General features: G+C 39.5%; 1 long non-coding RNA gene across 4 annotated transcripts in view; it reads left to right on the top strand.

The window, feature by feature from the left end:
- The window catches only part of LOC141988299 (uncharacterized), a 37690-nt gene extending 23481 nt beyond the window's left edge, over window positions 1-14209 (top strand). For all 4 annotated transcript variants that reach the window (XR_012639723.1, XR_012639724.1, XR_012639725.1 and 1 more), the window contains exons 4-5: window positions 11649-11697; window positions 13670-14209. This is a non-coding gene — a long non-coding RNA (uncharacterized LOC141988299). The remainder of the gene's footprint in view (window positions 1-11648; window positions 11698-13669) is intronic.
- The last annotated feature ends 499 nt before the right edge of the window (window positions 14210-14708 follow it).

Genomic DNA, 14708 nt, shown 5'->3' on the forward strand with positions numbered 1-14708 from the left:
AAAATTAATCACTGAAAAATTTGTTAAACTTGTGTAATTTCCTCTTTATTCGGCAAAGCACATAAGTGCATTCTGAACATTAAGTACATGCTTAAGCGCTTTTCTGAATCAGGGCCTGATTCCTTCTAACAATTCCACCCTGGTCATAGGTTGACCCAGCGCCTATTCCTGATTTGGCTGAATAATGGGGAGATTTAATTAATCAAGAAACTCAAGCATTCTGCTGTCAGAGCCTGCTGCTTCTGATGGATACAGGTGCTAATAAAATGTATTTTATAAAATGTGCTAGCTAGATCTACTGTATTATTTGAAATAGCTGAGATTGGATTAGAGTCTTTCTTGTCTACAAGTAATCTAGCCAACATTTCCCTGCTTTATTAGCTGAGCAATAAAGTTTTGTTTTAAAGTCGTGTAGCATGCCCGCTTCGCTTGTTTACCAAAAGCTCCATCTCAACTTAGTACCTTTTGATAAAAGTCCCATCTGTTCTAGCTGTATTACAGCAAGCCAGATGTTGCTGCTCTTGCTTTATTTTATTTTCTAGTTTGTGAATTTACTTTTGATACATTTTTTTATGCTAGATAGGCAACAGGCTTTGCTGCATTGCTGCTTCTCCAGTAGCACATTAGGGGAAACTGTCCTCAAGGTATAGTTTTCTTGTAAATAATATTTTTAAAATGCTATCTCTGACAGAAGGAAATCTGGAAAAGTACCATATTCTGTGTGGTATTGGAAGAAAGGAGGGTCTTTTACTCCCAATTCCAACTGCAAAATGATTGACACACATGCTGATGGTGCAGCCATTCTTATAGTAAATACCTGTGAGGATGAGCCCTGGCATTGCTAGGAAATGATTTGTCCTAGAACAGTTTTTGCTGATAGAAGCAAACCATGTGATTTTAAATAATAATAATAATAATAAATATCTGTATCCTAAAGCTACTATGTACCACACGATTCCCTTTTCCAGCTATATTTTAACTAGCTGTTTGTAGTAGCTTTCAAGTACGAATACGTGAAGCAGTTTCTCTACCCATTGTTGGATTAATCATTGCACCAAGATCTCCTGCATTCAATACATGTACCTTGTCTGGGACTAAATTCATTAAGGTGAAAACAAAATATTTGGGTGGTATTTTCAACGACACAACGACACAACGAGGCACCCAACTCCCATTGACTTTCAGTGTATTACATTGACTTTCAATGGAAATTAGGCACCTACCTGCCATTTGTGCCTTTGAAAAATCTTCCCTTTACATTGTAGGTGCAATTAGGACATACGGATTTAGCAAAACTGACACCTTATTATACCTTTATAGCTTTTCTGACTCTTTATTTCTATCCAGAGCAGCATGGTAGTGACTCTGTCAATCCACCATTTCACCGGTAAAAGCTGAAAGAAGAGATCAGGTTTCTATCTTTTATGGGCCCACCACAAAAAGTAAAGACAAGCTTGTATTGTATTGTACTGCCAAGTCTTTTGTGCAGACACTGTATGAGCAATTGTCTGAACTCAGGCTTAAGAGAGAAATGTGATAGTATCCTGAAATTCAAGGAAAACACAGATCTACTGTAGCTCAACACACTATAATTAGGTTACTTACAACTAAAATGGTGAATAAGACTGCTTTTCAGCAGTCACGTATAATATTTGATGGATGAAGTTGTAACTTAGCTCAAGTGAAACGTTTGTCTCGAACTACAACTGCAGAGAAGGAAAAATAGCAGAGCACTAGAGTTTACATAGCAAACTTTACCCTTTTATAGTAAAGGCAAACATTTCCTTCATATACATTTATAAGCACCCACTTTTCTAGGAGAGTTACTATTATTGATTAATAACTAGGATGTAATTAATCTCCCTGGAGTCCTGGAGGATGGTATGGTTTGTTGTTTGCTGCTCTTTACTGCTGACAAAACAGATTAATAGGTAATGGAAACTAATTATTGTAAAACAGTGCTGCTAAGTTTAAATATGAAAGCCAACAGAACAGAGCATGAATAGAGTAGAATAGCATTTGTATGCATTTTCCCCCTTTGTATTTTTTCCTGGAATGAACAGAATTACCTGCCAGATTGAACATCTCAAATACACTGCCAGAAGAAGTCAGATGAACAGATACATAAAGAAACTAGGGATGAGAAAACCTGGTGAAGTTCTGGGTTTGCACATTTTTTTCAAGTTTTGTCATTTAAAAAAAGAATGTTCCCATAGTATTAACCCTGGTATTTTTCAGGGGAAATTTAATTTTAAAACTACACCATTTTTTTGACTAAATGGAAGCTTGTGCTGTGCAAATCAAGATCGTGACCATACTAAGACTTAGCAAATGTTTAACTCTATGCACATGAATAGCTCTTCCACTGAAGTCAATGGGACTACTCACATGCACTAGTGGGACTAGTCACATGCCACTTGTGGCATTATTAACATTCCATTGGGCCCCAAAAGACTAAAATACTTTCTGCTATGATTTGTCTAAAATTATAGAAGGATTCATGAATAAGATTCCTTGAACTATATCATCAAATGTAGTATGTTGTTGCTATTTGTCTTGTCACAAGATATTTTTCTATTGTAGATTTTATAGCACAATCAGTAGGCAAATAATTAAGTGGTTCAGGGTACAGTAAATTCTATTAATTTTGAATGACTTTATAACTCAGGAGATGGTTGGTCGGTCTGTGAGTATTGGCAAATCTGCTTTAAGAAATATAAGAGAGAAGATCTGATGGCAGGGATTATCCTACAGCGGGGGGGTTTGTTGATGATTTTTTAAACTATGCAAGAACAGGAATATTTGTTAACTACTCAAGTGGTATCTTTTATCTTTTTTAGGAATCTCTCCATGTCACTTGATCTATTTGAAGTCTATAAGGGCCTAACAGCCCAATATATTCACACCAGAGGAAAATCAGAAAGTGCTTGGATTCTGTGGCATGTGAACTTGATTGAGTGGATGGACAGATGGCTAGCTAGATGGCAGTTTTATTACCTAGCAAATAATCCTGCACTTTGTGTTGTCTTCCTGTATGATGGTCTAACTATAAGAAAGTCTCAAGGAAATAACAGCTTTTAAAGAACATTTATCTTTTATACTGATGCATGTTATATATTTGACACCAGTAAAAAGTACTTTGCCCTAATCTTAGTACAGTCTCTGGCTGAACAATGGTAAACATGCACAAAAAACACTAACATTTCAAAAATACATATAAGCACATTGACAATTGGTAGCAAGATTTCAAAAGTGCACTTCAGAGTATGCTCCACACCAATCTGAACGTTTCAAAAATTCATTTAAACTGCCCTTACCTTTTAATTGTCTGGATTCTGAGTATCTTTCCAGGTGACTAGTTTTGGATGATAGTAATTACACACACACACACACACACACACACACACACACACGTTGTGCTCACCCCATGCTCCAGGTATCACACACACACACACACACACACACACACACACGTTGTGCTCACCCCATGCTCCAGGTATCTAAACAAAACACAAACCTCAGATAATTCCATTCAAATACTGTGTTGTTCAAATAGGTTGAAATTTAGCAAACTGAGTTCTCCTAACCTTAAAGGAAAACCTTTAAGGCAAGTCCCTTTGAGACACGCAGTTTTTATTCAATCTATGACATTGTCATCACCCTCCTTCCTGGTGATTAATTTACTGTTATCTTTCTTACTAATCCCTTTCATGATTCTTCTAAATTAAATGATGAGGAAAACATCATTCTTATGGCCAGGTGGGAAAGCCTAACCCTAAGGGAATCTGTTTCCTCCCTTTTCTGTTACCCCTTCTCTTTTTTCCTTTCCTGTTTCATTTAATTACTACGTAGGAAGGATATAATGCAAAATGTTGGCTGAAGTGACTCATATCCTGGGTTCGCCGGGCACACCTCGTCTTTGTATTTTTTACACCCACAGTTAAATGCAGACTCATTGAGAATGACAGATTATATGACAGGTTCCCAAACAGTAGATGTCTGAGAAAATGGAGATGTTTCATGTTAATGTGTAAATGGGTCAAGTTAAAAAAAAAACTTGGAAATTCTTGCAAGCTCCGCTCTCAATTCAAATGGCTTACATAAAACCATTGCTTCTGTCTTTTTCAAAGAGAGAACGTACAGTTTTCAATATCCACAGACTGCTCTTCAGTCTATCTAGGTTCTTTCACTAAGGCCATGTCCATAGGATCTGAGCACTCTACAGATTTATTTCAGTAAATACAAGAAACAATTTTCCATTCTGCAGACTTTTATGTCATTTCATATTTTTATAACCTCTTAAGGTTCTCACTTTGCAAGCTATAAATGAGATTTTTTAAAGAAGGTAAATTAGTGAAGTGTTTTTTGGTAATGTAATATGCTAACTTAGGGAAAAATGTTTAGTTCCAATTAAGAAATACCTTTTTATCAATTACATATATTATGATTAATGACCATGATGAAGTGTATGTATCATATTATAGGCAGGGCTAATGGCCCTACCTATTATTTAGTTTTCTTGTCATTTCCTATTATAAGATTCTGTTTTAAGTCACTTGTAACTTTGGCAAAATTTAACCATTTAGCTAAAATTTCCCTTGCTGAATGCCTAACATTTGGGGACAAATTTCAGCTAAAATGGATTATTAATTTCTGAGAATAAGCCTAAGGAAAAATATGTTGTTTTGCCTGTGTTAAAAAAATTCTGGTGACAATTATTTGAGAAGCTTTAGCACCCCCATGCTTTGGAGCAGAGACTTAAATTTGGCAGAGGAGTGACCTTTGAATCAGGAATGTGCCTTTTGCTGTCCCTGTGACAATCTTCCCAAATTTGATCAATTAAAATCCTTCCAGAAATCACAGTTCTCACAAGCTCAGTAAACACAGGCTAGAACTTTGCACCTATTTCCCTGAAGATTCTTTCCACACTAGGCATGCTCCAGCCTGGGCTGAGCATGACCTTCCCTACAATTGCAGTTCTGGGCTGCTGTGGCCAAGGTTAGAACTGGGTACCAGAACTGTGATCAAGGAGCCTGTCTCTCCGGTGTTCTCAATGACTTTCCTGCAGGACCCAGGCAGTGTGGAGGAGGAAACTGCTGATTCATACTCAGAAGGCACAACAATTGGATCTGGGAGCAGGTAGAGAAATTAGACTGGGACTGGTTAGGCAAGGAGATTATCATAGGGAATTGAGGAGGGGCAGGTGTGAGGAGACTGAGATTGGATAAGGAGCCATTGTGGGAGACTGGGACTGGCTGGCCAAGGAGACCAAAACTGGGAACTGGTGGGCGGAGGAAAGAGATTAATGGGAGGGGAGACATATCAGATAAAGAGCCAGGCGGGAGGGGGACGAATGCGCACTGGCTCGGTAAAGATCCTGGGACAAGGGAGGTGAGTGGGGATGGAGGGACACAAATTTGGATGAAAAGCCCACTGAGTGAGACTGGGACAGGAAGCCAGTGGAGATGGGGAAGTGAATGTGAGGGCAAGTAGAGGCCGAATGGGGAGGCGAGAAGGGAAGAGACAGGTGATTGTTGTCGGTAGGACCCCTGCTCCATTTATTGCAGAAGTTGGAAGGGGAATAGTGAATGGGGTGGGGGGTTGCAAGAAGAGAAAGGATGGTCTCATGTGGTTAAGGCAGTTTAATTCTGCCCTGGTGAATTGGATTCCAGCCCAGCTTATGCCATAGAGTTCCTATCTCATGGTAGACAAGTCACTTAAACCAAACTTTCCACAGGTGATCACTGATTGCGTTTTCTTGATGCCTTACTTGAGAGACTGGGGTCTGATTTGCCAAAGGGCTGAGTGCTCTCAGCTTAAAATGAAGTCAATGGGAGCTGTACTTTCAACATATAAAATTCTATGTAATGATACATACTCTGGAAAATCAGGTCCTAGATGTCTTAAATTGGGCACCAAAATATAGTGAATATTCTTGACTTTCATCTATCTATGTCTCAGTTCCCCAGCTGTAAATTGGGTATAACAATACCTACTCGTGTTGTGAAAATAAATTAAAGTTTCTGAAGTGCTCAAATACTATAGTGATGAGTGTCCAAGAAAAGCCCCTGAGTAAATCAATGATTCTGTCTTCAAAGTAGGGGTTGAAATAGCATGCGGTAAATAAGGCATGGGTCCACACATTGAACAATGAGATTAAAAAGAAATATTGCCTAACTACCCATTCCATAAGTGAACACTGTCCTTTCTGTGTGCTGAATGAGTCGTGTGTGCATGCATGCTATGGAAAAAAATAGATGATCATTTATTTAAAAACTGCATCATAATACATACAAACAAGGGGGCTGAATTAAGGTTGCACAGACAACCTTAATTCTGGCATTTCCTAACAATTGAGAGGTTTTTTTGCAACATGGGCGGTGGATGAACCACCGGTTGGGGGAGGTTAGCCCCTGGCCAGCCCCACCCCCTGCCCCAGCCGAGGACCTGCCCCTCTTCCCCCGCCTGATCCCCCTCTCAATGCGTCTGCCAGCCCCCCAGAGCCCTGGGCAGATGGGTGATGCACAGCCAACCCCCGAGTGCCGGGTGGGCAGGCAATCGTGCCCCCCCAGACCCAGTGCCCCAGCACCCCAAGCACAGAGCGAGCAGCCCCAAAACTTCCAGCCCCCTCTGCCCCCCAGCGCTGGGCAGCACAGCCCTAGGGCCCGGGGGCCCCCCAGTATGGGGTGGCCCCAACCCACCCCAATTCCTCAACCCCCTAGCTCCAGCCGGCTTCCCTGAGGAGAGGCAGCCTGCCTGGGCTGGGGCCAAGGGGTAAGGGCAATCAGGAGGGGGATTCGGGGAGGAGCATGGGCATGGCCATGCTGGGCTGTTTAGGGAGGCATAGCCTTCCCCAGCCTATGCAACACACCGCCCATGGTTTATAATCTTAATAGCATTCTTTTAACATAGTTTTTGTGTGTGTTGATAGATACACACACAGAGAGATATGCCATACATGATCACTGATTAAAATTCAAAGCTCAGCTCAGTATTCAACAAAAGTTTTCACCCTTTAATGTCTGTTTAGTGGCCTAGGTGAAATGAGTTGATGGTCTCAGTCCAGTTTGCACTTGATCGTTATCACCATCATGAAGAGTACTATACCACCATAATTACACCTATTTGGTCCCCTTTTTGACAGTTCCAGGAGAGAGACCATGGTCTGTCCTTTCTAGTCAAGATGCCTTAAATCTGGTGAAACCGTGTGGGCATAGGTGCCGACTTGGTGAGTGCTCAGGGGCTGGAGCACCCACGGGGAAAAAATGGGTGGGTGGTGAGCACCCACCGGCAACCCCCCCATCAGCTCTCCCTCACCCCCCGCCCAGTGCCTCCAGCCCGCTGGTGGGCCCTGCGGATCAGTGCCTCCCCCGCCCTCCTCGTGCCTCCCGCCCACTGCAATCAGCTGTTTTGCGGCATGCAGGAGGCTCTGCGGGGGAGGAGTGAGGACACAGGGCACTGGGGGGAGGGGGTGGAGTGGGGTCAGGAAGTGGTAGGGTGGGAGTGGAATGGGGGCGGGAAGAGGCGGGGCGGGAGTGGGGACTTGGGTGAAGTGGGGGTGGGGCCTTGGGCAGAGCTGGAGGTCGAGTACCCCCTGGCACTTCGGAAAGTCGGTGCCTATGGGTGTGGGAAAGCTTGCATGTCCACTGAATATATTGTATCTGTTCCTTGGGTGTACATAGGACTTCAGTCTCCAAGTCTAGCAATCTGCCACCTTTCATTAGCACTAGATTCACATGAAAAATTTAAAACAACAATTAGATAAATGCATTCCATATATTTGGTATTGTGTCAAGGTATAGACCTCATGTACTTTGGTACTTATTTGAAAATAAAATGATTTCTAATGGTAATTACCATCACATTATTTATGAGTAAGCTTTCATTTAGGCTTTTACCCACCCACTGTGTGTATGCACAGATACTTAGACACATACTTTGCAGGTCTGGACACTTGTGTGCTAAGAGAATTTCTACCTGCCCAAGCCCTTTAAATGGTTTGACCCCTACAGGTATACAGATGTTAGAATTTGAAACCAGAGACCCTCGGCTTTGCATGTACAAATGTTACAGCTTGTACACCCTCAGGTATTAGACTATTTAAAGTGCTTGTGCAGGTATTAGATATTTTTATATTGCATGTGCAAGTGTAAACAAGGAGTCCAACCCTTGAAAATGTGGGCATTGAGCTATGAAATAGTGCACACACACCTGTCAAAATGCTGATGGTCATTGACTCTAAGTACAAGTCACGATGCTTTGGAAGTGACTAGAGAATGTGAACCTCCTAAGTTTTGGGAGTTCCGTTCAAATCTTTCCTGATCTACTGGAACTCACGTTGGAAACCACACACATTCAGGGGTGGTTTGTGGTTGGATTTTGTTTTGGCATGGTTTCCGATATTAGTTGAGTTCGTTTAACATTATTATTTCAGTACATTATCCAGGGAATTTTGCTGTCTTTCATTAAACAAATAATTCGACAATTATTTTTGGCTGTATTCAGCCAGCTCAACTAATTATACACCTGCGTCATCCCCTCTTCAGTCCCATAGAAATTAGTTTAGAAAGATAATAGTTTGGGACTTCATTTACCTTTTGTTCTGAGTCTATCCTGCTTCCTACAGGCAGCCATAGCAAGATGGAAGCCCTGACAATATGACTGTAATTGAGCAGGGCAGGGAGTGGCAGGTTGAGATTCAGTGCCACTCTGGAGGAACAAGGCCTTTGTAAGGTTTACCCTGGTCTCCCACACACAAAAGATTTGCTGGCTTTAAGGATCAGCTTTGCAGCCTCTTCCATAGAGGAGGAAACCCCACTTCCAACCCCCTCAGTGGAATGACGTGGGAAGATCTCTCACTCTGAAATCTGTCCCACAGGTTTTACCACAGGATCAGTGTTTTTAAAATATAAGAATCTTCAGACTGTAATTCGGTAATACTGAGATGGGAATACACTGATTTAACAGAGAAAAACCTTTGTCAGCCTGGATATGTTCTGACCATGCAAGAAAAAGAAATCATTTGTAATCAGTAAAGTGCTAATCAAGGAGCATGTAAGTAATTAAGGAAAAGACTTGGATGGTGAAAGAAGTGGGAGGCCATGTCTGAGCAACAGAACTTCTAGGAAGCCCTGAATAAACGAAGTGTTTCTTGATCAGTGTTGGACCTAGTTCTGCATTCCTTGCACACCCAAAACTTCTAGTGAACTCAGTGGGAGTTTTGATCCCACAGAGAATGCAGAATCAAGTCCTTTTTTAAAAAATGGAAGATGGATAATGACAAGCATTTCCCATTCTGTTTTATTGGTGCAGGTGTGGCAGCGTTGCTGATCAGTATCAAAGTGCCAAGTTTAGGACTGTATTTCCAATGGTTGCACTTAAAACATTTCTCAGGTTGAATTATTTTGGTTCCAGCATAATTCTCCATTGTACATATAGGGAACCTCTCTAGAACAGGTAGAAATGTTCAGATCTGTAGAAATACTTCATGTGGTCAGTGTACTAGCATTTATTTACTTTGTGCCAAAACCTTCGGTCCATTCTAGAGTAGCCACCTGACAGTGAATGCAGGCAAGCAGGACTCGGCCCTCAGTCCTATTCAGATATTTAATGTCTTTGAAAGTTTTTAAATAACGTGGCTACCAATGTGAGGGCCTGCTCAGACTCACTCTGTGACATTGGGCAAGTGACTTCGCCTCTCTTTGACTCTGTTACTTCCTATTTGTAAAATGGAGATGATAATACTTGCCCATCGTGAAATGTTTTCAGATCAACAGGCGGATAAAAAAGCTCTGTAAGTGAAAAGTATTGTAAAGTATTATTGGTAAAACTCTAGCTATGATACATTCATGGCCTTCATTGCTGGAGTTCCTGTGCGCCTTTCCGTCTTCAATGCATTCATCTTTACAATACCCCTGTGAAGTACAGAAATGCCATTGTCCCGTTTTTTACAACTGGGGAACTGAGACACAGTGAAAATAAGTGTTTGCCCAACATCTCACAGGCAGAGCAGGGAAATGAATGCAGGTCTCCTGAGTCCCTGGCTAATGCCCTAACCACTTTATCATCCTTGCTCTTCTTCGGGTTCAAGTCTTGTTCTGCATTTGGATTTCAGATACCTCCTTATTTTGAGGAATTCAGATCATGAATGTTTTTGTTCATGCCCATCTCTAGTGAAATAATAATTATTTGTGTGATATTATTTTGAGAAATATATCTTTTTGTTTTACACTAAATATATCAAACGAGCATGTTGGTGACATCAAAGAAGGCTTTACAGGCTACTGTTTAGACTGTCAAAACAATCTGTGGTTGAAGAAAATGCATAAATATGGGATACCATGAAACAGTCATTTTCTTTGCTCTCTCCCTTGTGATCTTTCATCAGCGATAGAAAAAATGCAGCCTCAAGACGGCAATTGTGTAAATTATACTCTTTGAAATGCGTAGTAATAACTCAAGGATTGGAGCAATGTAATGTTGTATGGTGAGTGTTCAATATGTGGTGCTCATCTCAGACTAAATAAATAAACATGAGAGGCAAGTGACTTCCAGCTACTTTTCAGATTCCTTCAAGCATATAAATAATTCTTCTGACTTTTCCCAAAAAATATTTTCAACACTAATAGAGTAAAAAGAAAGAAAACTCAGCTCCATTAAACAAACTCTAGCATAATATATAAACTATAGAGAAAACAAGTTACACTGCAAAAATATAAAAGACAAAATGATTGATAGGATGGTCGTGTTGATTATAAATAGGTGTTTGGAGTGACTCTCATATAGGCACAAGCTGGGTCTTGGTAGCACAAGATGTTTAAGTAGTGCCACAGAAATTTAGCCTTGGTCACTAGAGTGAATCCTTTCTCTTACAAAAAGTACCATGGAATCTTTAACATCTATCCAGAGCAGAAAGAATCTTTTTGTTTTTGAGGTCTCTCCTCAAGGACCCATACCTCACAAAATGGATAAAGTGAAAGACACACACCCACAACATAGATTATACAGCTCAGTCGGAAGAAATTATGAACTATATCTGCAGGGATTAGAAATTGTGTTTCTAAATAGTCAAGGGAATTTATAGGGCACCAGCGTAGCCGAAAGGAATTTTGTCATTGACTGCAGTGGGAGCATAGTTAGTTCCTCTGTTTTACACATGAGGCCAGGGGTATTGTCTCTAGCTTCACTGAGTGGTTTTTTTGTAAGCTGTAAACTCGGTGTATAAAATTTATGAAGTATGAAATTAGAAATGTCCTCATATTAGAGAGTGTGTGTTTGTATGTGTGTACACGTATATATCATAATGAAAAAAGAGATTACTTTGCAACAATTTTGACTCCAAAAGACCTAATTCAGACAGAGTCAAACAGAATTTCATCTGAGTAGAGAGTGCAAGATGAAGTCCAAAATCTAATATCAACGTATCTTTTGATAATTGGAAAAAATGCAAGTTTTAACACTGATGGGTGTTGTCATTTATGAAGACAGCAAAGCTGTAGAATTTGCATTAATTGTCAAAAAAATGTAATGACTGTACTGTTTAACAGTTAGCATGCAGGAGACCTCATTGAGAACAAATGAGTCATAGAAAAAACTCGGTTTACATACAGTAATTAACTTTTCTTTGTCCTGGTCTCTGATCTGTTAAGTGCTGGCACTGGGCCATAACAATGAAGGAGAAGATGAAGAAGACAGCAGGTAAGAAAAACTGCCTCCTATTTTTTTTTTTTAATTTCTCTCCTAAACTGAAATATTGTCTCTGTATAATCTGTAGAGGGGTTAGAGGTTTGGTGACTGATTTTGATGTTGTATATGAAACTGTCATAAAAGCATAATGAAGCAAAATATAATGTAATCAGGATGAAGTTTATACTTTTTTATCTTACAGTCTGATCCTGTACATCCTTATGTATAGATCAGATCCTGCAATCTGTACTCACAATGAGTAGCTCTGCTGTGAGTAGTCCCATTGACTTAATGGAACTGCTTGCGTGAGTAAACAGCATATATGTGAACAAGGGCTGCAGAATCACTCCAATAAGAAAGGGTTTGCAGGATCAGGCCCTAAAATATAAAAACTCTGGAATTCGTTACGCTTACATTATGTTTTGCTTCATTATGTTTTATTATAGTTTTATATACAATACAAAATCTGTCTCTAAACCTCTAAGCTTTAAAGTTTACAGAGATGCTGCATTTCAGTTTTGTAAAGAGAGAAAAAATGAGGTAGGAGATTTTTTCTTGTCTTCTGTCGTCCTTATCTGGGATTTGCAACCTCATATAAGCAATATCTACTGACGCAAGCAGTTTCATGGACTGCATTGGAGTCATTTGTCTGACCGAGAATTATTCACATAGATGAGGTAAGCAAAATTAAGATCCTTTGTTTGGAAAAAAGGAGGTTTTATGAAACACAGTATTCAGTGAAATGGGTTTTTTTAAGATCAAGTAAATGAAAACCGGTTTTGGTTTGGATTTAAAAATTCCTGTTCAGTATTTGAAAGCCAGGCACTGGGGCATTGGTGTAATGCATGAGATCCAGAAAGTTAAACTCACCATGAACCAAAGTGAAACTGACTAGTATGTTTTCATTGTGTAAGGTAAATGAAATGCAAAATCTAAACAAACATAATAAATGAATAAAAAGTCAATTAGATTTCTCACATTAATTTAATTTTTCATCATTAAGGTATTAATATTGGTAACACAGCTGAAGAAATTTTTTTATATATATGATTTTTATCCTGACAAAGTTCCATTTAAAATTTTAGTTGCAGCTATTTGTTGAGAGATGAAAAATGCTCCATTACTTAATGACTTTTTAAAAAAAAACATAATCCCACATTTTATTTTCATTTGTACTTGTGACCTGTCTAAATATTTTGGGAAGGAGGCAGGATCATGATGGGTTGGGGACTCCTAATAGGATATAAAACCTGTCAGATCTAGTCATTGGTTTGAATTTTACCTAGGTTGATGGTGACTGAAAGTAGTTAACAGCTGAATCCTGTTCTGTATGAAAAAGATGGTGGACCCTCCTCAGCTCCTAGTGGACAAGAGCAACATCATAATTGGCACTAATTGGTATCTTTGTTGGGAGTCGCAGCAGGGAGATCCTGGACTGAATGAGCATGAAGACTCAATTACAATCTCTCTGGAAGGCAGTCCCTTCAGAGCAGGGGCTTGCTCCTGCCCCCACTGGCTACAGTTGTGCAGGATCAGAGCCTCGTTGAAGACCACTGACATAACTAAGTCAGGATTTTCAGGCTCAGGCCTTAGCTAAATCTTTGTTTTGGAGAAAGGAATAAGCTCTTGCCCTAACACCCTGTGAGGCATCATAGTTTTTGTTAAACCTGAATAATCAGTGTCTGACTCATATTTTAAAAGTGCCTATGCATATTAAATCAATAAAAAAACCAATATAGTGCATGCTGCATATGTTTAGATACCAGTTTTACAGTAAATAACTAAAATGAGTCTCCAGACACCAAAACAGATTTTGCAAATCAAGGTAAATTAATGAAGGCCTGTTTACACTAAAACTTTTAAAATATTTCTTTCTTTAATAGATTAGGGCAGAACACTTGTTGCCTAGAGAAACATGGGTGATTTGCTCAGGGTTCAGTCTTGTTCCCATTGATGCTAATGACAACACTCTCACTGATTTCAGTGTTGCAGGCTCTGGACATTCAGTACATGGCTATTTGAAAGTCCCTACGGATATACTATGTGGCATGCCTCCTAATGAAGGACTCAGGAAGATCAGGTCGTCAACAAGGAATGTACATATCCCTGAAGAAAGAAACCAAAGCTTCGGAATGAAGTCAGCAAATTAGCACATAAGAAAGAGAACGGAGGATATAGCTTAACCCTTCAGTTGTTATCTTTGTCATGCCAGGGGAAGGGATCATGAGTCAAACATGGAAAGTCAGTGAGAGTTTTGAATGCATGAAAATTGGAGATCATTCCCCAATTCAGCAGTCATGCTTGGTTCAGGTAAATCCTCCATACAGCCCCAACCCAGCAAACCATTTAAGCGGTTTTGTAACTTTAGGCATGTGAGTAATCCCACTGAAGTCAATCAGAATGCTTACATCTTTAAAGTTATGCATGTGTTTAAGTGCTTTACTAATTTTCAGTTCTTTACTTACCAGTGCTAATTAGGCTGTGTACAACAAATAGTTATGCTTTGATTAGATTAAATAAGGCACACTGTAGGCATGAATTTTGTACCTTAGATATTAGTAGGTAAGTTACTGCTCTTTTCTAGATAGTAGTTTGTGTATTTCCCTATTTCTGATAAATATTGTTATTTCATATTGGGGAAATATTCCCATTCAAGTTACCCACTACATTTTAGAATTTAAAATTAATACAGAAATCTGTTCTTAATCCCTAAGTACATATGTGTGCTGTAACAGTGAAAACATTTTAAGAGTCATTGCCCTTTTTTATGATGTTCAGTCTTCAGGTTTGCATAACTTCACTATGCTACATATTAAAGGAATATTGTCACCTTAAAAATCATATAACTTCTGTATCTGTGTTTTAAAAATACCCCTTTAGATTACTAAAACAGAGTTTTTTTAAAATGAGGTACTTCTAATCATTTAGGCTGTTTCTTTTCTTTTTGCATATCTCAGCTTGATAAATGAAACTGGTTAGTTTCACTTTTATATAGCTTTTAGTTAGTTAATATTTTTTGCTTT

The sequence above is a fragment of the Natator depressus genome, chromosome 5 (genome assembly GCF_965152275.1).
Source record: "Natator depressus isolate rNatDep1 chromosome 5, rNatDep2.hap1, whole genome shotgun sequence".
NCBI classification, from domain to species: Eukaryota; Metazoa; Chordata; order Testudines; family Cheloniidae; genus Natator; species Natator depressus.